We start from the raw sequence: 24,651 nt of genomic DNA, 5'->3' as shown, positions 1-24,651 counted from the left end.
ACACATACACACAGGCGGGTACACACATATTCTCTTTCAACTGCAGAGACACGTACACACAGGCGGGTATATACACATATTCTCTTTCAACTGCAGAGACACATACACACAGGCGGGTACACACATATTCTCTTTCAACTGCAGAGACACGTACACACAGGCGGGTATATACACATATTCTCTTTCAACTGCAGAGACACGTACACACAGGCGGGTACACACATATTCACTTTCAACTGCAGAGACACATACACACAGGCGGGTACACACATATTCTCTTTCAACTGCAGAGACACATACACACAGGCGGGTATATACACATATTCTCTTTCAACTGCAGAGACACGTACACACAGGCGGGTACACACATATTCTCTTTCAACTGCAGAGACACATACACACAGGCGGGTATATACACATATTCTCTTTCAACTGCAGAGACACATACACACAGGCGGGTACACACATATTCTCTTTCAACTGCAGAGACACATACACACAGGCGGGTATATACATATTCTCTTTCAACTGCAGAGACACATACACACAGGCGGGTACACACATATTCTCTTTCAACTGCAGAGACACATACACACAGGCGGGTACACACATATTCTCTTTCAACTGCAGAGACACATACACACAGGCGGGTACACACATATTCTCTTTCAACTGCAGAGACACGTACACACAGGCGGGTATATACACATATTCTCTTTCAACCTTAGACACATACACACAGGCGGGTATATACACATATTCTCTTTCAACTGCAGAGACACATACACACAGGCGGGTACACACATATTCTCTTTCAACTGCAGAGACACATACACACAGGCGGGTACACACATATTCTCTTTCAACTGCAGAGACACATACACACAGGCGGGTACACACATATTCTCTTTCAACTGCAGAGACACGTACACACAGGCGGGTATATACACATATTCTGTTTCAACCTTAGACACATACACACAGGCGGGTATATACACATATTCTCTTTCAACTGCAGAGACACATACACACAGGCGGGTACACACATATTCTCTTTCAACTGCAGAGACACGTACACACAGGCGGGTACACACATATTCTCTTTCAACTGCAGAGACACGTACACACAGGCGGGTATATACACATATTCTCTTTCAACTGCAGAGACACATACACACAGGCGGGTACACACATATTCTCTTTCAACTGCAGAGACACGTACACACAGGCGGGTACACACATATTCTCTTTCAACTGCAGAGACACGTACACACAGGCGGGTATATACACATATTCTCTTTCAACTGCAGAGACACATACACACAGGCGGGTACACACATATTCTCTTTCAACTGCAGAGACACGTACACACAGGCAGGTATATACACATATTCTCTTGCAACTGCAGAGACACGTACACACAGGCGGGTATATACACATATTCTCTTTCAACTGCAGAGACACATACACACAGGCGGGTATATACACATATTCTCTTTCAACTGCAGAGACACATAATTTTACAAGCTTCTTCTTTATAATTGCATTGCCTTTCGACTGCTTTTGTGACTTGTGCTGCAACTGAAATTCATTTTGAGAAAATGTTGTCCCTGCTATTGTGTCTCTCTCTCTCTCTCTCTCTCGGTTTCTCTCTGTGTCTTTCTATATCTGTCTCTCTTTGTCTCTCTGTGTCTCTTTCTCTGCCTCTCTGTGTCTCTTACCATCCACTTTCTCTCTCTTTTTGTTGTCCTCTTTTCTCTCTTTTTCCCTCTTTCTCATCTTACCTCCCTCCATCCACCCCTCCTCCATCCATCCCTCCCTCCATCCCCCCTCCATCTCTCTCCCCCTCACTCTCTCTCCTTCTCTCTTTTCCTCTCTCTCTCTCCCCCTCCCTTCTCCCTTTCTACAGGCGGATTATTTCAGCTGTGTAGCCACAGTGTTGTTTAGTGGTAAGGAAAGCTGTCTGTACCAGGCCTGTCCCTCTGCAGATTGTAAGAAGAAGGTAATAGAACAACCAAATGGACTCTACCACTGTGAGAAGTGTGACAAACAATTCCCTAACTACAAATACTGCGTCATGCTGTCTGTGAGTACAACAACACCCCCCCCCCCACACACACACACACATAAAGGACAGACATACACTAAGTATACAAAACATTAGCCACACCTTCCTAATATTGTCCTCCCCCATTCGCCTTCAGAACAGACTTTACAAGGTGTCGAAAGCATTTAACAGGGATGCTGGCCCATGTTGACCTTCTACCATACCCTGTTCAAAGGGGACTTAATCTTAGGGATAGGCATCCCGCTAGCGGGACAACTTCTGGTGAAACTGGAGGGCACGCAATTCAAATAAATAATCATAAACATTATGGATATTAAACATTTAGGTTCATACAAGTGTCTTATATCAGCTGAAAGCTTAAATTCTTGTTCATCTAACTGCACTGTCTGATTTACAGTAGCCATTACAGAAAAAGCATGTCATGTGATTGTTTGAGGAAGGCGTCTCATATCAAACTATTTTTCCACCAGCACAGGTTTCAGAAATTCACAAATAGTGATTAAATATTCACTTACTTTTTGAAAATCTCTCTGATTTGTCATCTAAAGGGTCCCAGCTATAACATGTAGTGTCGTTTTGTTAGATAAAATCCTTCTTTATATTCCAAAAAGTCTGTTTAGTTGGCGCCATCGATTTGTGTAATCCACTCGTTCAACTTGCAGAGAAAGGAATCCAAAAATCTACCGTTAACTTTGTTAAAGTCAAAATACATTTCTATTGACTCAGATTCCCTAAAATGTAATCAAACTATAATATTTCATAAGGAAAGAAGTATGTTCAATAGGAAACCGATGTAAGCAGGTGCTTAATGTCTTCATCGCTCGCACAAACACGAATTCCCAAGACTGTGTCCTTGTACTAAAACTGTCTTTCTCATTCGTTTTGGAAGAAACAAGCCTGAAACCTTGAACATAGAGTGCTGACACACTGTGGAAGACATAGGAATTGCATACCGGGAGCTAGATTTCATTATTTCTCTATACTTTCCATTGTAAGAGCTATCTAATGTGTTATATATATATAATGTGTTATATTTTCCTACATTAACATTTCTACAAACTTCAAAGTGTTTTCTTTCCAATGGTATCAATGATTTGCATATCCTGGCTTCAGGGCCTGAGCAACAGGCAGGTTACTTTGGGCACGTCAGTCAGGCGGGAATAGAGAAAAAGGACCCTAGCTCTAACAAGTTTTAAATGTTCGTCTTGCCCATTCACCCTCTGAATGGCACACATATACAATCCATGTCTCAATAGTCTCAAGGCTTAAACAATATTATTTAACCCATCTCCTCCCCTTCATCTACACTGACTGAAGTGGATTTAACAAGTGACATCAATAATGGATCATAGTTTGCACCTGGTCAGTGTATGTCATGGAAAGAGCAGGTTTTCTTAATGTTTTGTACTCTCAGTATATATACACTGAACACATATACTGAACACATACACTGAACACATATACTGAACACATATACTGAACACATATACTGAACACATACACTGAACACATATACTGAACACATACACTGAACACATACACTGAACACATATACTGAACACATACACTGAACACATATACTGAACACATACACTGAACACATACACTGAACACATACACTGAACACATATACTGAACACATATACTGAACACATATACTGAACACATATACTGAACACATATACTGAACACATATACTGAACACATATACTGAACACATACACTGAACACATACACTGAACACATATACTGAACACATATACTGAACACATATACTGAACACATATACTGAACACATATACTGAACACATATACTGAACACATACACTGAACACATATACTGAACACATACACTGAACACATATACTGAACACATATACTGAACACATATACTGAACACATATACTGAACACATATACTGAACACATATACTGAACACATATACTGAAGAGCACTTACACGACATAGAAACAACCTCGACACTCACTCTGTGTGTCTCTCTCTCTCTCTCTCACTCACTCACTCACTCTGTGTGTCTCTCTCTCTCTCTCTCTCTCTCTCTCACTCACTCACTCTGTGTGTCTCTCTCTCTCTCTCTCTCACTCACTCACTCTGTGTCTCTCTCTCTCTCTCTCTCTCTCTCTCTCTCACTCTGTGTGTCTCTCTCTCTCTCTCTCTCTCTCTCTCTCTCACTCACTCACTCTGTGTGTCTCTCTCTCTCTCTCTCTCTCTCTCTCTCTCTCTCTCTCTCTCACTCGTGTGTCTCTCTCTCTCTCTCTCTCTCTCTCTCTCTCTCACTCACTCACTCTGTGTGTGTCTCTCTCTCTCTCTCTCTCTCTCTCACTCTGTGTGTCTCTCTCTCTCTCTCTCTCTCTCTCTCTCTCACTCTGTGTGTCTCTCTCTCTCTCTCTCTCTCTCACTCACTCACTCACTCTGTGTGTCTCTCTCTCTCTCTCTCTCTCTCTCTCTCTCTCTCTCTCACTCACTCACTCTGTGTGTCTCTCTCTCTCTCTCTCTCACTCACTCACTCTGTGTGTCTCTCTCTCTCTCTCTCTCTCTCTCTCTCTCTCTCTCTCTCTCTCTCTCTCTCTCTCTCTCTCTCACTCACTCACTCACTCACTCTGTGTCTCTCTCTCTCTCTCTCTCTCTCTCTCTCTCTCTCTCTCTCTCACTCACTCACTCACTCTGTGTGTCTCTCTCTCTCTCTCTCTCTCTCTCTCTCTCTCTCTCTCTCTCTCTCTCTCTCTCTCACTCACTCACTCACTCTGTGTCTCTCTCTAATCTCTATCTCTCCCTCTCTCCCTCCCCCTCCCCCTCTCTCTGTCTCTACCTTTCTCCCCATCTCTATCCCTCTCTCTCTCCCTCCTTCTCACTCTCCTTCGCTCTCTCTCTCTCTCCTTCTCGCTCTCTCTCTCTCCCTCCCTCCATCTCTCTCTCCCTCCTTCTCACTCTCCTTCGCTCTCTCTCCCTCCTTCTCACTCTCCTTCGCTCTCTCTCCCTCCTTCTCACTCTCCTTCGCTCTCTCTCTCTCTCCTTCTCGCTCTCTCTCTCTCCTTCTCGCTCTCTCTCTCCCTCCCTCCGTCTCTCTCTCCCTCCTTCTCACTCTCCTTCGCTCTCTCTCCTTCCTTCTCACTCTCCTTAGCTCTCTCTCTCTCCTTCTCGCTCTCTCTCTCCCTCCCTCCATCTCTCCCTCCCTCCCTCTCTCTCTCTCTCTCTCCTCTCCAGGCTAACATAGCAGACTTCAGTGATAACCAGTGGGTGACATGTTTCCATGAGACAGCAGAGGGCATTCTGGGTCACAATGCAGAGACTCTGGGCCACCTTAAAGATACGGTGAGACGTACACACACACACACACACACACACACACACGCGCACACACGCACGCACACACACACTGTCTCTCTCGCTCTCTCTCATGCACACACACACATACACACTCTGAACCTTTCCCCTGTCTGTCCATCAGGATGAGGCAGCGTTTGACGAGGTGTTCCAGAAGGTCAACTTCACCACACACATCTTCCGCAACAGAGTCAAGCTGGAGACGTACAACGTGACTACACACGCACATCTCGAAAACACACACACACACACACACGCACATCTAGAAACATACACACATCTAGAAACATATACACGCACACACATACACACACAGTCATGGAAATCGGGCCATTACCATAGAAACAGAATCTTATTATGTGGTCATCACTTAGGGAATATGACCAAACAATGCCACTAATGCATTCATTACCTTTAATTAACCACCAATTACTGTTTGTAATTTGCCATCTCATCCTCGTTAGCTTAATTAATCAAAGGTTAATTAGCTGCTAATACAAGTAACACGTTACCATAGAGACACAATGGTCCAGTGCAGGGCCATTCAACTTGCGGCCCATGGGCCAGATCTGACCCATTTATCATTTTAGAATGGCCAATTCTGAACATTAAGAAAACAAATCAAAAATCCTATATTTAGTGCCAAAAGGAGCCTATTCAGGACCTTCAATATTCTCAAATGGGAGAATCTGCTTTCCTGTAGTCCCGCCCACTAATTACTGTCAGTCAATATCACCCAACATACCAGTTACAGCCAATCAGAGCCACTAACAGGGGTACAGGGTATGTCTGTTCGTCTATCGGATGAGATCGCTACACTCCCTGATACACCAGGGAGTGGTGATTGAAAAACGTACTTCTTTTCAACATATATGTTATTTTCTTCTCTGAATAAACGCTCCATTACCCTGCACTGCGTGACTATCTTCAGTCATCACCAGCACAGATAACTCCTGTGATGTTAAGAGTTTAGCTTTAGGCCTAACTTTGCAATGAGATTTGACGAGTTTAAGTCCCCCACAGAGGTGCTGTAGAACGTTCTCTACTGATACGACGGGAGAGAGACTTCTCCGGCTAAAAGCTGGTCAACTGAGATATGCCTTGAGTCAAATATTTCCTTTGTGTAAATAAAAACAAAAGGTGAAGCGATGTATGCAAAACGGACAGGAAGTAGAAAACAATGAATAGAAAACAATGAATGTGATGGTTGTCAACTGTCTTATAATGACAAATGTGTTCCATCATTTCAACAATGTGAAACAGTGAATTAGGCTACTATTAAAGCACTTCAAATGAACTTTTAGGAAACATTTTAATAAAAGAGCAGTGGTTAAGAGCGCTGTACTGCAGCGCCAGCTGTGCCACCAGAGACCCTGGGTTCACACCCTGGCTCTGTCGTAACCAGCTGCGACCGGGAGGTCCGTGGGGCGACGCACAATTGGCCTAGCGACGTCCGGGTTAGGGAGGGTTTGGCCAGTAGGGCTATTCTTGTCTCATCGCGCACCAGCGACTCCTGTGGCGGGCCGGGCGCAGTGCGCGCTAACCAAGGTTACCAGGTGCACGGTGTTTCCTCCGACACATTGGTGCGGCTGGCTTCCGGGTTGGATGCGCGCTGTGTTAAGAAGCATTGCGGCTTGGTTGGGTTGTGTATCGGAGGACGCATGACTTTCAACCTTCGTCTCTCCCGAGCCCGTACGGGAGTTGTAGCGATGAGACAAGATAGTAGCTACTAAACAATTGGATACCAGGAAATTGGGGAGAAAAAGGGGTAAAAGGAAAAAAAAGGAAAAAAAGATCTTTATAAGATTATATTTCTGTTTGTTCATTGTTTTTTACACCAGTTTTAGGAAGAGTAATCACATGTAGAACATGTCTGGACCCCCTGTAAATAACCTTTTTCAAATCTGGCCCCGTAACAATATAGTTGAATAGCCCTGGACCTGTGGTATAGTTTATACAGACATATATACGGAGACAGACTATATAAGGCCTGTTAGCTGTTCATATATATGGAGACAGACTATATAAGGCCTGTTAGCTGTTCATATATACGGAGACAGACTATATAAGGCCTGTTAGCTGTTCATATATACGGAGACAGACTATATAAGGCCTGTTAGCTGTTCATATATACGGAGACAGACTATATAAGGCCTGTTAGCTGTTCATATATACGGAGACAGACTATATAAGGCCTGTTAGCTGTTCATATATACGGAGACAGACTATATAAGGCCTGTTAGCTGTTCATATATACGGAGACAGACTATATAAGGCCTGTTAGCTGTTCATATATACAAACTATATAAGGCCTGTTAGCTGTTAATATATACAAACTATACAAGGCCTGTTAGCTGTTAATATATACAAACTATATAAGGCCTGTTAGCTGTTAATATATACAAACTATATAAGGCCTGTTAGCTGTTAATATATACAAACTATACAAGGCCTGTTAGCTGTTAATATATACAAACTATATAAGGCCTGTTAGCTGTTAATATATACAAACTATATAAGGCCTGTTAGCTGTTAATATATACAAACTATATAAGGCCTGTTAGCTGTTAATATATACAAACTATATAAGGCCTGTTAGCTGTTAATATATACAAACTATATAAGGCCTGTTAGCTGTTAATATATACAAACTATATAAGGCCTGTTAGCTGTTAATATATACAAACTATATAAGGCCTGTTAGCTGTTAATATATACAAACTATATAAGGCCTGTTAGCTGTTAATATATACAAACTATATAAGGCCTGTTAGCTGTTCATATATACGGAGACAGACTATATAAGGCCTGTTAGCTGTTCATATATACAAACTATACAAGGCCTGTTAGCTGTTAATATATACGGAGACAGACTATATAATTCTTGTTAGCTGTTCATATATACAGAGACAGACTATATAAGGCCTGTTAGCTGTTCATATATACAGAGACAGACTATATAATTCTTGTTAGCTGTTCATATATACAGAGACAGACTATATAAGGCTTTGTTAACTGTTCATACGTACAGAGACAGACTATATAAGGCCTGTTAGCTGTTCATATATACAGAGACAGACTATATAAGGCCTGTTAGCTGTTCATATATACAGAGACAGACTATATAAGGCCTGTTAGCTGTTCATATATACGGAGACAGACTATATAAGGCCTGTTAGCTGTTCATATATACGGAGACAGACTATATAAGGCCTGTTAGCTGTTCATATATACGGAGACAGACTATATAAGGCCTGTTAGCTGTTCATATATACGGAGACAGACTATATAAGGCTTTGTTAACTGTTCATACGTACAGAGACAGACTATATAAGGCCTGTTAGCTGTTCATATATACGGAGACAGACTATATAAGGCCTGTTAGCTGTTCATATATACGGAGACAGACTATATAAGGCCTGTTAGCTGTTCATATATACGGAGACAGACTATATAAGGCCTGTTAGCTGTTCATATATACGGAGACAGACTATATAAGGCTTTGTTAACTGTTCATACGTACAGAGACAGACTATATAAGGCTTTGTTATTAACTGTTCATATGTACGGAGACAGAATATCAAGTCAAATTAAATTTGATTGGTCCCATACACATGGTTAGCAGATGTTAATGCAAGTGTAGCGAAATGCTTCTGGCTCCGACAGTAGAGTAATATCTAACAAGTATTCTAACAATTCCCCAACAACTTCCTATTACAGACAAATCTAAAAAGGGGGAATGAGAATACGTACATATAAATATATGGATGAGCGATGGCCAAGCGGCATAGGCAAGATGCAACTAGATGGTATAAAATAGAGTATATACATGTGATATGAGTAATGTAAGAAATGTAAACATTATTAAAGTGCCATTGTTTAAAGTGACTAGTGATCCATTTTGTTAAAGTGGCCAGTCATTGGGTCTCAGTGTAGGCAGCAGCCTCTCTGAGTTAGTGATTGCTGTTTAGCCTTGAGATAGAAGCTATTCTTCATTCTCTCGGTCCCAGCTTTAATGCACTGACCTCACCTTCAAATACAACAGCTAACAGCTTGTACTGTAGATATCTAGTGGTGTAATAATGTTATATGATGCACTGTTGTATCTTTTTTTAATGTGTGACATAAGTGCCTTAAAGTGTTTGGACCCCAGGAAGAGTAACTGCTGTGTTGGCAGGAACGAATGGGGATCCATAATAAGCCCCAGGAAGAGTAGCTGCTGTCTTGGCAGGAACGAATGGGGATCCATAATAAACCCCAGGAAGAGTAGCTGCTGTCTTGGTAGGAACGAATGGGGATCCATAATAAACCCCAGGAAGAGTAGCTGCTGTCTTGGTAGGAACGAATGGGGATCCATAATAAACCCCAGGAAGAGTAGCTGCTGTCTTGGCAGGAACGAATGGGGATCCATAATAAACCCCAGGAAGAGTAGCTGCTGTCTTGGCAGGAACGAATGGGGATCCATAATAAACCCCAGGAAGAGTAGCTGCTGTCTTGGCAGGAACGAATGGGGATCCCATAATAAACCCCAGGAAGAGTAGCTGCTGTCTTGGCAGGAACGAATGGGGATCCATAATAAGCCCCGGAAGAGTAGCTGCTGTCTTGGCAGGAACGAATGGGAATCCATAATTAACCCCAGGAAGAGTAGCTGCTGTCTTGGCAGGAACGAATGGGGATCCATAATGAACCCCAGGAAGAGTAGCTGCTGTCTTGGCAGGAACGAATGGGGATCCATAATAAACCCCAGGAAGAGTAGCTGCTGTCTTGGCAGGAACGAATGGAAATCCATAATTAACCCCAGGAAGAGTAGCTGCTGTCTTGGCAGGAACGAATGGGGATCCATAATAAACTCCAGGAAGAGTAGCTGCTGTCTTGGCAGGAACGAATGGGGATCCATAATAAACCCCAGGAAGAGTAGCAGCTGTCTTGGCAGGAACGGATGGGAATCCATAATTAACCCCAGGAAGAGTAGCTGCTGTCTTGGCAGGAACGAATGGGGATCCATAATAAACCCCAGGAAGAGTAGCTGCTGTCTTGGCAGGAACGAATGGGGATCCATAATAAACCCCAGGAAGAGTAGCTGCTGTCTTGGCAGGAACAAATGGGGATCCATAATAAACCCCAGGAAGAGTAGCTGCTGTCTTGGCAGGAACGAATGGAAATCCATAATTAACCCCAGGAAGAGTAGCTGCTGTCTTGGCAGGAACGAATGGGGATCCATAATAAACCCCAGGAAGAGTAGCTGCTGTATTGGCAGGAACAAATGGGGATCCATAATAAACCCCAGGACGAGTAGCTGCTGTCTTGGCAGGAACGAATGGGAATCCATAATTAACCCCAGGAAGAGTAGCTGCTGTCTTGGCGGGAATGAATGGGAATCCATAATTAACCCCAGAAAGAGTAGCTGCTGTCTTGGCAGGAATGAATGGGAATCCATAATTAACCCCAGAAAGAGTAGCTGCTGTCTTGGCAGGAACGAATGGGGATCCATAATAAACCCCAGGAAGAGTAGCTGCTGTCTTGGCAGAAACGAATGGGGATCCATAATAAACCCCAGGAAGAGTAGCTGCTGTCTTGGCAGGAATGAATGGGAATCCATAATTAACCCCAGGAAGAGTAGCTGCTGTCTTGGCAGGAATGAATGGGAATCCATAATTAACCCCAGAAAGAGTAGCTGCTGTCTTGGCAGGAATGAATGGGGATCCATAATAAATACAAATACAATAAGAGACAGACTATATAAGGCTTGTTAGCTGTTCAAATATAACCCCAAATGGCACTGCGGTCTAAGCCACTGCATCTCAGTGCTGGAGGCGTCACTACAGACACTCTGGTTCGATTCCAGGCTCTATCACAACCGGCTGAAATTGGGAGTCCCATAGGGTGGGGCACAATTGGCCAAGTGGCGTCGGGGTTTGGCCGGTGTAGGCCGTCATTGTAAATAAGAATTTGTTCTTAACAGACTTGCCTAGTTAAATAAATTAATAAATATACAGTAACACTCAATAGACAAAGCATATTGGTCTAGTGTTTTAATAGAAGCAGCATATTGGTCTAGTGTTTTAATAGAATCAGCATATTGGTCTAGTGTTTTAATAGAATCAGCATATTGGTCTAGTATTTTAATAGAATCAGCATATGGACCCATTGGTCTAGTGTTTTAATAGAATCAGCATATTGGTCTAGTGTTTTAATAGAATCAGCATATGGACCCATTGGTCTAGTGTTTTAATAGAATCAGCATATTGGTCTAGTGTTTTAATAGAATCAGCATATGGACCCATTGGTCTAGTGTTTTAATAGAATCAGCATATTGGTCTAGTGTTTTAATAGAATCAGCATATTGGTCTAGTGTTTTAATAGAAGCAGCATATGGACCCATGGAAGGTGGAAGGTGTGTTATGAAGGTGTTATGTCACCATAGAAGGTGTTTTATGAAGGTGTTATGTCACCATGGAAGGTGTTTTATGAAGGTGTTATGTCACCATGGCAGGTGTTTTATGAAGGTGTTATGTCACCATGGCAGGTGTTTTATGAAGGTGTTATGTCACCTTAGCAGCTGTTTTATGAAGGTGTTATGTCACCATAGAAGGTGTTATGTCACCGTGGCAGGTGTTTTATGTAGGTGTTATGTCACCATGGCAGGTGTTTTATGAAGGTGTTATGTCACCGTGGCAGGTGTTTTATAAAGGTGTTATGTCACCATGGCAGGTGTTTTATGAAGGTGTTATGTCACCGTGGCAGGTGTTTTATGTAGGTGTTATGTCACCATGGCAGGTGTTTTATGAAGGTGTTATGTCACCGTGGCAGGTGTTTATAAAGGTGTTATGTCACCATGGCAGGTGTTTTATAAAGGTGTTATGTCACCATGGCAGGTGTTTTATGAAGGTGTTATGTCACCATGGCAGGTGTTTTATGAAGGTGTTATGTCACCATGGCAGGTGTTTTATGAAGGTGTTATGTCACCATGGCAGGTGTTTTATGAAGGTGTTATGTCACCATGGCAGGTGTTTTATGAAGGTGTTATGTCACCGTGGCAGGTGTTTTATGAAGGTGTTATGTCACCATGGCAGGTGTTTTATGAAGGTGTTATGTCACCGTGGCAGGTGTTTTATGAAGGTGTTATGTCACCATAGAAGGTGTTATGTCACCGTGGCAGGTGTTTTATGTAGGTGTTATGTCACCATGGCAGGTGTTTTATGAAGGTGTTATGTCACCGTGGCAGGTGTTTTATAAAGGTGTTATGTCACCATGGCAGGTGTTTTATGAAAGTGTTATGTCACCATGGCAGGTGTTTTATGAAGGTGTTATGTCACCATGGAAGGTGTTTTATGAAGGTGTTATGTCACCGTGGCAGGTGTTTTATGAAGGTGTTATGTCACCATGGCAGGTGTTTTATGAAGGTGTTATGTCACCATGGCAGGTGTTTTATAAAGGTGTTATGTCACCATGGCAGGTGTTTTATGAAGGTGTTATGTCACCATGGAAGGTGTTTTATGAAGGTGTTATGTCACCGTGGCAGGTGTTTTGTGAAGGTGTTATGTCACCACAGCGTTTAATGCAGTTTCCAATTTAGACTCAAGTGCCTCTTAGAAATCGTTTCTGAAGTGTGAAGTGCTGAGGATGGAATGGAATAAGTGTGTTTCTGAACGGAATAAATTAGTGTCTGAAGTGAATGAAATTAGTGATTGTCATTGAGGTGTGTGTGTGTGTGTGTGTGTGTGTGTGTGTGTGTGTGTGTGTGTGTGTGTGTGTGTGTGTGTGTGTGTGTGTGTGTGTGTGTGTGTGTGTGTGTGTGTGTGTGTGTGTGTGACTAATAGATTTGAGTAGATTGTGATAGTGATGTGGGTGTGGGAGACGTCAAAGGAATAAGCTGGCACTCTCTCTGATCCACCGGCCGCCCTTTTAAAGAGCACTGTTATTCAATTATAATGAAATCATATTAAATTAGTTGTCATCGACTGTCAAGTGGTCTTGTTTTCCCCTCACCCCCCCCCCTCCTCTCTCCTCAGGTAGACTCACAGAGGAAATATTAAATGGAATGATGAATCACATCAGTTAATGGGAAAGTTAGAGACCATTCAGGAGTCAACTCAGCTGAGTCTTCCTGGTTGTCTATGAGCCGTCCCCTGCATCTGTTACTCTGTGAATCAGGAGTCAACCCAGCTGAGTCTTCCTGGTTGTCTATGAGCCGTCCCCTGCATCTGTTAATGTGTGATTCAGGAGTCAACCCAGCTGAGTCTTGCTGGTTGTCTATGAGCCGTCCCCTGCATCTGTTAATGTGTGATTCAGGAGTCAACTCAGCTGAGTCTTGCTGGTTGTCTATGAGCCGTCCCCTTCATCTGTTAATGTGTGATTCAGGAGTCAACTCAGCTGAGTCTTGCTGGTTGTCTATGCGCCGTCCCCTGCATCTGTTAATGTGTGATTCAGGAGTCAACTCAGCTGAGTCTTGCTGGTTGTCTATGCGCCGTCCCCTGCATCTGTTACTGTGTGAATTAGGAGTCAACCCAGCTGAGTCTTGCTGGTTGTCTATGTGTCGTCCCCTGCATCTGTTACAGTGTGAATCAGGAGTCAACCTTGCTGGTTGCAAATGTGCCATTTCCTGAATAACTCACTGTGTTAATAATGAGTTATTATCATTTGATTTGAAAGGTGAAAAGTCAGATGTGTTGCTGGCCGTCTTTAATTTTGGGTTTTGTTTGTTTCCCATCATGAACGGGCAAAAAAAAAAACAATACTCTCGGCAACCAAGGACCAAATCTCGCTTGAGTGTTGGCCGATTTGTCTGTCCAAAAGACACTAACCAAACACAGGTTAAATACTGATATGTGTAAACACTACTCTCGCTACATCTAGGGGTTCTAACCAAACACAGGTTAAATACTGATATGTGTAAACACTACTCTCGCTACATCTAGGGGTTCTAACCAAACACAGGTTAAATACTGATATGTGTAAACACTACTCTCGCTACATCTAGGGGTTCTAACCAAACACAGGTTAAATACTGATATGTGTAAACACTACTCTCGCTACATCTAGGGGTTCTAACCAAACACAGGTTAAATACTGATATGTGTAAACACTACTCTCGCTACATCTAGGGGTTCTAACCAAACACAGGTTAAATACTGATATGTGTAAACACTACTCTCGCTACATCTAGGGGTTCTAACCAAACACAGGTTAAATACTGATATGTGTAAACACTACTCTCGCTACATCTAGGGGTTCTAACCAAACACGGGTTAAATACTGATATAATGTGTGTTTCAGGATGAGTCCCGTGTGAAGGCCATGGTGATGGAGGTGAAACCAGTGGACCACAGAGAGTACAGCAGGAGACTCATCAGCAACATCAGGAATATGGCCGCCTAAAGAATTATTACTTTTATTGTGTTACTTTTCATTTTTATTTGACTATTTTTACTTTAATTTATTTAGTAATTATTTTCTTAAGTCTTTCTTGAAACTGAATTGTCAGTTAAGGGCTTGTAAGTAAGCATTTCACCGTAAGGTTATACTCTATTGTATTCGGAGCATGTGACGGATGTGATTGGATTTAAACATTAACCATTAGAGGGAACAATTCAAAACTGACCTAAGATCAGTGTTTAGGGGAAACTCAACCCCACACCCAGAATTATACACTCAACTGAACAAAATGGCTGCCTAAACACAGAGCCAGCTGACATTCATACTTTTACTGTCTGGTCCTGTATCTCTACAATTAAGCCACAAAATTGCAGAAACTGAACAAGGAGATATTTTATTTTATTTTTCTCCATTTGATCTAATTTACATTTGATTATAGACTAAATAAATAGTCTATATGTCAAGTAGAGTAGGCCAGAAGGCCTAACTGAAAAACCTCACCTCTATCAAATAAAAAGATGGCGTAGCCGCAAAAGTACTTCCGTGAAAAGGGTGTTTATTTACATAGTGATTCCTGAACAAAAACAGCCAGTATCCATTATGGGGACAGCTTAAAAACAATGCTGCCCCCATCAACAGCTAATTCCCAAAATGACTCCCCTTTGAACTGAAAGAGAGGCTCCTTTTGTAGGGGAAGCCCCTCCCATCAGAACATAATCAGCACTAATGAATTAAGCAATTACTTGTTCAAGGCCTTCATTTTCCATTCAGCTAAACATACTAAAGTCTATACAATATGTTTTTCATGACATAATATACCAATATAACATTTACAAAATCACATTACTACTGACATGGTGTCTTTCAATGTGTTCATTTACATTTAGGAGCCATTCGGGACAGGCACTACAAAGTCAGCCTGATTGCCTTAGCTCGGGTCCTTATCCCAGCATACCCAGAAGCTACAGAGATGGAGAGAGGAACAGAACCAAACAAACAAGGCGCTCATCCATAACATTGATAAGTGTAATAAACGTTGCTTAAATAAAACATGAACACTTGTCTGTATACTCTTTATACCATAACCGGGTACTGACGGGAGGTAAGAGTGAAATGTATGTACTAAGATAGGGACGTTCACTTGTGTGTCAACCCACATTGTTAACTTATCTGATAACGGAGCGACGAATGTGTGTGTTAGTGTACCAAATGCTGCCTGCGGCCAGTGACGGATTTCTCCGTCACACTATACTTCTGCCATTTAGCAGACACTTTTATCCAAATTGAATTAGTCTCCATACATTTTATAGATGGGTGATCCCAGGATTCAAACTCACAACCATTGTCACAGTAAGCACCATGCTCTACTGACTGCGCCAAGCAGGACCAGTTGGCAACTAGTTTCACTTCTTTTAGACAAAGTCCTTTTGTATGAAAACCTTGTAAACATTGTTCATCGTTAGAATTCTCCATAGGAAATGCCACGTTATATTTTATTTTGTTTATTTATTTAACCTTTATTTTCTCAGGGAGTCTTTTACAGATGAGCCCTGAATTACCTAAATTACAGAAAAAAAACACACATCAATATGAATACAAAATAGAAGCAGAAAGAAAAACAGGCTCATAAAAAACAAACACTTTCATTTTTTTATTTATTTAAAAATAAATAAATACAGTGTATGCAAATGAAGTAGGATAAGGGAGGCAATAAATAGGCCACAGTGGCGAAATAATTACAATATAGCAATTAAACACAGGAGTGATAGATGTACAAGTAGAGCTACTGGGGTGCAAAGGAGCAAAATAAATCAAATCAATAACAGAATGGGGATGAGGTAGTTGTATGGGCTATTTACAGATTGGCTATGTACAGGTGCAGTGATCTGTGTTCTGCTCTGACAGCTGGTGCTTAAAGCTAGTGAGGGAGATATGAGTCTCCAGCTTCAGTGATTTTTTAAGTTCATTCCAGTCATTGGCAGCAGAGAACTGGAAGGAAAGGCGGCCGAAGGAGGAATTGGCTTTGGGGGTGACCAGTGAAATATGCCTGCTGGAGTGCGTGCTACGGTAGGGTGTTGCTATGGTGACCACTGAGCTGAGATAAGGCGTGGATTTACCTAGCAAAGACTTACATATGACCTGGAGCCAGTGGGTTTGGCGACGCATATGAAGCGAGGGCCAGCCAACAAGAGCGTACAGTTCGCAGTGGTGGGTAGTATATGGGGCTTTGCTGACAAAACGAATGGCACTGTGATAGACTGCATCCATTTTGAGTAGAGTGTTGGAGGCTATTTTGTAAATGACATCGCCAAAATCAAGGATCGGTAGGATAGTCAGTTTTACGAGGGTATGTTTGGCAGCATGAATGAAGGATGCTTTTATTGCGAAATAAGAAGCCGATTCTAGATTTAATTTTGGATTGGAGATGCTTAATGTGAGTTTGGAAGGAGAGTTTACAGTCTAACCAGACACCTAGGTATTTGTAGTTGTCCACATATTCTAAGTCCGAGCCGTCCAGAGTAGTGATGCTGGACAGGCAGGCAGGTGTGGGCAGCGATCGGTTGAAGAGCATAGATTTAGTTTTACTTGCATTTAAGAGCAGATGGAGGCCACGGATGGAGAGTTGTATGGCATTGAAGCTCATCTGGAGGTTAGTGAACAGTGTCCAAAGAAGGGCCATTAGTATACAGAATGGTGTCATCTGTGTAGAGGTGGATTAGAGAATCACCAGCAGCAAGAGCGACATCATTGATGTATACAGAGAAAAGAGTCGGCCCGAGTATTGAACCCTGTGGCACCCCCATAGAAACTGCCAGGTCCGGACAACAGGCCCTCCGATTTGACACACGGAACTCTGTCTGGGAAGTAGTTGGTGAACCAGGCGAGAAACCAAGGCTGTTGAGTCTGCCGAAAAGAATGTGGTGATTGACAGAGTCGAAAGCCTTGGCCAGGTAAATTAATACAGTTGCACAGTATTGTCTCTTATCGATGGCGTTTATGATATCGTTTAGGACCTTGAGCGTGGCTGAGATGCACCCATGACCAGCTCGTAAACCAGATTGCATAGCGGAGAAGGTATGGTGGGATTTGAAATGGTCAGTGATCTGTTTGTTAACTTGGCTTTCGAAGACCTTAGGTAGGATAGATTTAGGTCTGTAGCAGTTTGGGTCTAGAGTGTCTCTCCCTTTGAAGAGGGGCATAACCACGGCAGCTTTCCAATTCTTGGGGACCTCAGATGATACGAAAGAGGTTGAACAGGCTAGGAATAGGGGTTGCAACAATTTCGGCTAATAATTTTAGAAAGAGAGAGTCCAGATTGTCTAGCCTGGCTTATTTGTAGGGATTTTCAGAACATCAGCTATCTGGATTTGAGTGAAGGAGAAGTGGGGGAGGCTTGGGAAAGTTGCTGTGGAGGGTGCAGGGCTGTTGACCGGGGTAGGGGCAGCCAGGTGGAAAGCATGGCCAGCCGTAGAAAAATGTGTGGCAGCTGGGAGGAGGTGCTCTTATTCTCCATGGACATCAGTGTCCCAGAACTTTTTGGAGTTTGTGCTGCAGTAGGCAAATGTCTGTTTGAAAAAGCTAGCCTTTGCTTTCCCAACTTCCTGTGTATATGGGTTCCTAACTTCCCTGAAAAGTTGCATATCGCAAGGGCTATTTGATGCTAATGCAGTACGCCACAGAATGTTTTTGTGCTGGTCAAGTGCAGTCAGGTCTGGAGTGAACCAAGGGCTATATCTGTTCCTGGTTCTACATTTTTTGAATGGGGCATGCTTATTTAAGATAGTGAGGGAAGCACTTTTAAAGAATAACCAGGCATCCTCTACTGACGGAATGAGGTCAATATCCTTCCAGGATACCCGGGCCAGGTCGATTAGAAAGGCCTGCTCGCTGAAGTGTTTTTGGGAGCATTTGACAGTGATGAGGTGTGGTTGTTTGACCACAGACCCATTACGGACGCTGGCAATGAGGCAGTGATCGCTGAGATCCTGGTTGAAGACAGCAGAGGTGTATTTGGAGGGCATGTTGGATAGGATGATATTGTCTCTGTTTACAGATTTGGGGGTGGACCTGGTAGGTTCCTTGATAATTTGTGTTAGATTGAGGGCATCAAGCTTAGATTGTAGGATGGCCGGCGTGTTAAGCATGTCCCACTTTAGGTCACCTAACAGCACGAGCTCTGAAGATAGATGAGGGGCAATCAAATCACATATGGTGTCGAGGGCACAGCTGGGGGCAGAGAGTAGTCTATAGCAAGCGGCAACGGTGAGAGACTTGTTTCTGAAAATGTGGATTTTTAAAAGTAGAAGCTCAAATTTACAGAACTGATCTGTGCAGTAGATTGCAACTCTGCCCCCTTTTGGGAATTCTATCTTATAGAAAATGTTATAGTTAGGGATGGAAATGTCAGGGTTGATGGTGGTCTTCCTATGCCAGGATTCAGACACGGCTAGGACATCCGGGTTGGCTTAGTGTGGACATCTGGGTTGGCTTAGTGTGCTAAGGCAGTGAATAAAACATTCTTAGGGAGGAGGCTTCTGATGTTAACATTCATGAAACAAAGGCTTTTACGGTTACAGAAGTCAACAAATTAGAGCGCCTGGGGAATGGGAGTGGAGCTAGGCACTGCAGGGTCTGGATTAACCTCTACATCACCAGAGGAACAGAGGAGGAGTAGGATAAGGGTACGGCTAAAGGCTATAAGACATTGTCGTCTAGTACGTTCGGAACAGAGAGTTATTAAAGGAGCAGGTTTCTGGGCACGGTAGAATAGATTCAAGGCATAATGTACAGACAAAGGTATGGTAGGATGTGAATACAGTGGAGGTAAACGTATGCATTGAGTGACGATGAGAGAGATATTGTCTCTAGAAACATTTAAACCAGGTGAGGTCACGATATGTGGGAGGTGGAACTAAAGGGTTATCTAAGGCGTGTTGAGCAGGGCTATAGGCTTTACAGTGAAATAAAGCAATAATTACTAACCAGAACAGCAATGGACAAGGCATATTGATATTAGGGAGAGGCATGCGTAGCCGAGTGATCATAGGGGTCCAGTGAGTGGCTCGGCGGGCCGGAGACACGGCGATTCAGGCAGCTAGCGGGCCGGGGCAAGCAAGCTAGCAGAAGGGCTTTAGAGGGACGTCGTGACAGAAGAAGTCTGTTGTAGCTCCCTCGTGCTGTTACGTCGGCAGACCAGTCGTCGTGGATCAGCAGGGCTCTGTGGTAAAAGGGTCCAGGCCAATTGGAAAAATAGCTATAGTGGCCAAAGAATTTGTCTGTTGGGCCTCTTAAGCTAACGGTCCGATATAATCTAGACAGTTAGCAGGCTAGCAGATGGGCATTCAGGGGATGTCACAACGGAGGAGCCAGTTGAAAAAACCCCTCGGGCGAATTACGTTGGTAGTCCAGTCGTTATGGATCGGCGGGGGTCCAGACAAATTGTATTTTAGCCCAAGGAGTGGCTGATGGACCTCTTTGGCTAGCCGGGAGATGGCCCTAGCAAAGGCTAGCTCCAGGCTAATTGGTTCTTGCTTCGGACAGAGACGTTAGCCAGGAGTGGCCACTCATATAGCAGCTAGCTAGATATGGAGAAAAATAAGTCAGATTTGCTCTGGTTTGAGTCACGCTGTGCAGACTGGCGAGAGTTGTCCAGGTTAAAGGTAGCTGATGACCGCTAGTAGTGGCTAGCTGACTACTAGCTACTAGCTAGTTAGCTGTTGAGTTACATCCAAAGAACACCATACACCATACTTATTTTCCACCATAATTTGCAAATAAATTGATAAAAAATCCTACAATGTGATTTTCTGGATTTTTGTTCTCATTTTGTCTGTCATAGTTGAAGTGTACCTATGATGACAATTACAGGCCTCTCATCTTTTAAGTGGGAGAACTTGCACAATTGGTGGCTGACTAAATACTTTTTTTGCCCCACTGTACTTAGTTTTACCTGCAATACAATACTAACTCAAGAAAGTTTTACTGTAATACAATGAAGGCAGACTGTAGTTCAGATAGAGCCTGGTCAGTCATGGGGGCAATAGCACACACAACATTATCATTGGCATACAAGTGCAGGTTCAATTATTTTACAGCCAATATTGTTAATGTAAACAGGAAAAAGTACAGGACCTAGATTCGACCCCTGTGGGACACCTTTTGTAATATCCAGGAAACCTGATCATCATCAGTAGATACACATTGAGTTCTTTCGGTCAAGTACTTTGTTAACCAGTTACATGCAGCCTGGTCAAGGCCAATTGAGGAAAGCCTCCGAATTAGCAATGAGTAATCAAATGTATCGAAAGCCTTTGATAGGTCAATGTTGCCTTTTATCCATGCAGTTAACCACATCATGTATAACTACAGTGGTTGGCCCTTTAAAAGTAGCAGCACAGCTTGCATGGTGCCTCAGAATTCTATGACACATTATTTAAGTGTCAGCCACTGTTGCTATTTAGTGCTAGTTTGACCACCAGAGGCCATCTTTGAGAAACATTTGAAAGCCTTCAATAGCGGCTGTAATAGAAAATTTTAAATATTTTCTGTAAGAACATAGTATATGGGACTGATTTGAAGAAATATTGCTCCATTCATTGGCTTAATATTGTGGTGTTCCTATTGCACCCTGGCCGGCAGGGTAGCCTAGTGGTTAGAGTGTTGGACTAGTCACCAAGAGGTTGCAAGTTCAAATCCCCAAGCTGACAAGGTACAAATCTGTTGTTACAGTTAACCCACTGTTCCTAGACTGTCATTGAAAATAAGAGATTGTTCTTAACTGACTTGTCTAGTTAAATAAAGGTAAAATAAATGTTCTAAACTCTCAGGGTTTCCGTTAGGATGGAAAGGAAAATATGGCGCTGACCTTCTGGAGGGGGTGTGGATGACCACGCACTAAGAGCATAACATTTCCACACCCTAATTTTATTATTGTAGTCTAACCAATACCCATCTGATGGTAGAATTCTCCCCCTTCTAGACAAGTCTATTGTTCTGCTAATAGCCCTGCTAATAGTCATAATGGTGCTGGACCATGTGTCTTTTAAAGAGTATTTTCCAGTAAGCAACCATTTGTTAATTAACCTTCATTAGCCTACTTTGTTCCAATATTTCTGTCATTCAGTGATATTTATTCCCATAGTAATTTGTTATGGATCCATAAGGAAATAAACATCTGCATTTTGAAAGAGTATTTGTATCATTATTTTATTAGCGAAAGCATTAAGGTACTGATGAAGAAATACAGTACTGTACAGTGCTATGCTACCTACCTCTTAGAGGAGGGAACGGCAACACCCTGCTACATCTCAACTCCCCGATGAGTGAAAAAAGTATGTGATCGTAGGTGCGGGGAAGGACGACAGAAGCAGAGAAAAATACAGTTTACAGGGAATGTATTATTCCTTAACAACACGGGAATATGGGTAAAAGGGGGTGGACAGAACCAAACTTCAGTGTTTCCTTTCAAATGGTACCAATAATATTGATTTTATTTATCTGTTATTTTACCAGGTAAGTTGACTGAGAACACGTTCTCATTTGCAGCAACGACCTGGGGAATAGTTACAGGGGAGAGGAGGGGGGATGAATGAGCCAATTGTAAACTGGGGATTATTAGGTGACCGTGATGGTTTGAGGGCCAGATTGGGAATTTAGCCAGGACACCGGGGTTAACACCCCTACTCTTACGATAAGTGTCATGGGATAATAAAATGACCTCAGAGAGTCAGGACACCCGTTTAACATCCCATCCGAAAGACAGCACCCTACACAGGGTAGTGTCCCCAATCCCTTCCCTGGGGTATTGGGATATTTTTTTTTAGACCAGAGGAAAGAGTGCCTCCTACTGGCCCTCCAACACCACTTCCAGCAGCAGTAGTCTCCCATCCAGGAACTGACCAGGACCAACCCTGCTTAGCTTCAGAAGAAAGCCAGCAGTGGAATGCAGGGTGGTATGCATATCAGAGAATCAGGAGAACCGTTTAACGTCCCCATCCGAAAGACAGCATGCAATATGCATATCCTCACTTCAGGCAGTTAGATTTGGGTATGTAATATTAGGTGAAAATTGAAAAAAAGGGGCGGATCCTTAAGTTAAGCACTCGGATATAGCATCAATAACATCAGTTATGGCATCAGGGGGAGCGGAAAATCCCAGCAACACATAAATGTGCATTCTGGTTTATGGACATAGCTACAACCAGGTGCTCAAATGTCTTGATTATGTTAAGTGACCTAATCTTGGTTCTTACTGTTTACGTTTATAATTACGTTGACAGACAGACGTCCCCCTCTATGTTCCTTCTCCTCCTGTCTCTATTCCCCTGTCCTCCTGCCTCTCTCCTCCTCATATGTTGAGATGGTACTGAAGTAATGCATTCTGTTATCCATAAGACACTGTTGGCTATGCGACATGACACCTGTGTCCCTGCCACCATTCACTGTCATACATCAAGCGACAGATTATACGATATCATACTATATGTAACAGATTATGATCTGACTAAGAAGATGTTGTTGAGTTGGAGAAGAGCAGAGCAGACTTAATCTGACAGATGGTTATAATCTGAAGAAACCAAATGTTGAAACTGTTTGTAGACCTCTCAGGTTATCTGCATAGACAAAGTTGTATGTGTGTGTGTGTGTGTGTGTGTGTGTGTGTGTGTGTGTGTGTGTGTGTGTGTGTGTGTGTGTGTGTGTGTGTGTGTGTGTGTGTGTGTGTGTGTGTGTGTGTGTGTGTGTGTGCATTTTAAATGTTTTTGTTCTATGAAGATTTTGTGGCACGGAGAATTATAATTTTTGTGTTGTCTGTGTGTGTGTGTGTCTCTGTGATGACTCATCTCTCTAGGGAAATCTGTCTGGGGCACAACTCCCTGACTCCAGTGGTACAGTATTACCAGTTCACCGTTTCCTCCCTCCCGACAACTGGTTAACCGGTTTACAGATTCATCACTGGTGCAGCTCTCAGAGCTGAGCCTCGCAAGCATGACAAGACGATTTTACACACACACACACTCACACACACACACCACTCTGATCTTTTTAGCCCACCGCCTGTGTGTAATCACGTTATTCAAACGCTCCCACCTCACAGAGACTGGCTTCAGTCCCCCACCTCACAGAGACTGGCTTCAGTCCCCCACCTCACAGAGACTGGCTTCAGCCCCCCACCTCACAGAGACTGGCTTCAGCCCCCCACCTCACAGAGACTGGCTTCAGTCCCCCACCTCACAGAGACTGGCTTCAGTCCCCCACCTCACAGAGACTGGCTTCAGCCCCCCACCTCACAGAGACTGGCTTCAGTCCCCCACCTCACAGAGACTGGCTTCAGCCACCCTTCTCACAGAGACTGGCTTCAGTCCCCCACCCCACAGAGAATGGCTTCAGTCCCCCACCTCACAGAGACTGGCTTCAGTCCCCCCCTCACAGAAACTGGCTTCAGCCTCCCACCACACAGAGACTGGTTTCAGGCCCCCACCTCACAGAGACTGGTTTCAGTCATTCCACCTCACAGAGACTGGCTTCAGCCCCCCACCTCACAGAGACTGGCTTCAGTCCCCCACCTCACAGAGACTGGCTTCAGCCCCCCTTCTCACAGAGACTGGCTTCAGCCCCACTTCTCACAGAGACTGGCTTCAGCCTCCCACCTCACAGAGACTGGCTTCAGCCCCCCTTCTCACAGAGACTGGCTTCAATCCCCCACCTCACAGAGACTGGCTTCAGCCCCCCTTCTCACAGAGACTGGCTTCAGTCCCCCACCTCACAGAGACTGGCTTCAGTCCCCCCCTCACAGAAACTGTCTTCAGCCTCCCACCACACAGAGACTGGTTTCAGGCCCCCACCTCACAGAGACTGGTTTCAGT

At 43.4% G+C, this 24,651-nt stretch overlaps 1 pseudogene; it reads left to right on the top strand.

Annotated features, from left to right (window-relative positions):
- The window catches only part of LOC109882516 (replication protein A 70 kDa DNA-binding subunit-like), a 70,921-nt pseudogene extending 55,091 nt beyond the window's left edge, over window positions 1-15,830 (top strand).
- The last annotated feature ends 8,821 nt before the right edge of the window (window positions 15,831-24,651 follow it).

Source organism: Oncorhynchus kisutch, linkage group LG29 (assembly GCF_002021735.2).
Source record: "Oncorhynchus kisutch isolate 150728-3 linkage group LG29, Okis_V2, whole genome shotgun sequence".
In the NCBI taxonomy this organism is placed as follows: domain Eukaryota; kingdom Metazoa; phylum Chordata; class Actinopteri; order Salmoniformes; family Salmonidae; genus Oncorhynchus; species Oncorhynchus kisutch.
This window is presented reverse-complemented; position numbering and strand designations above follow the sequence as displayed.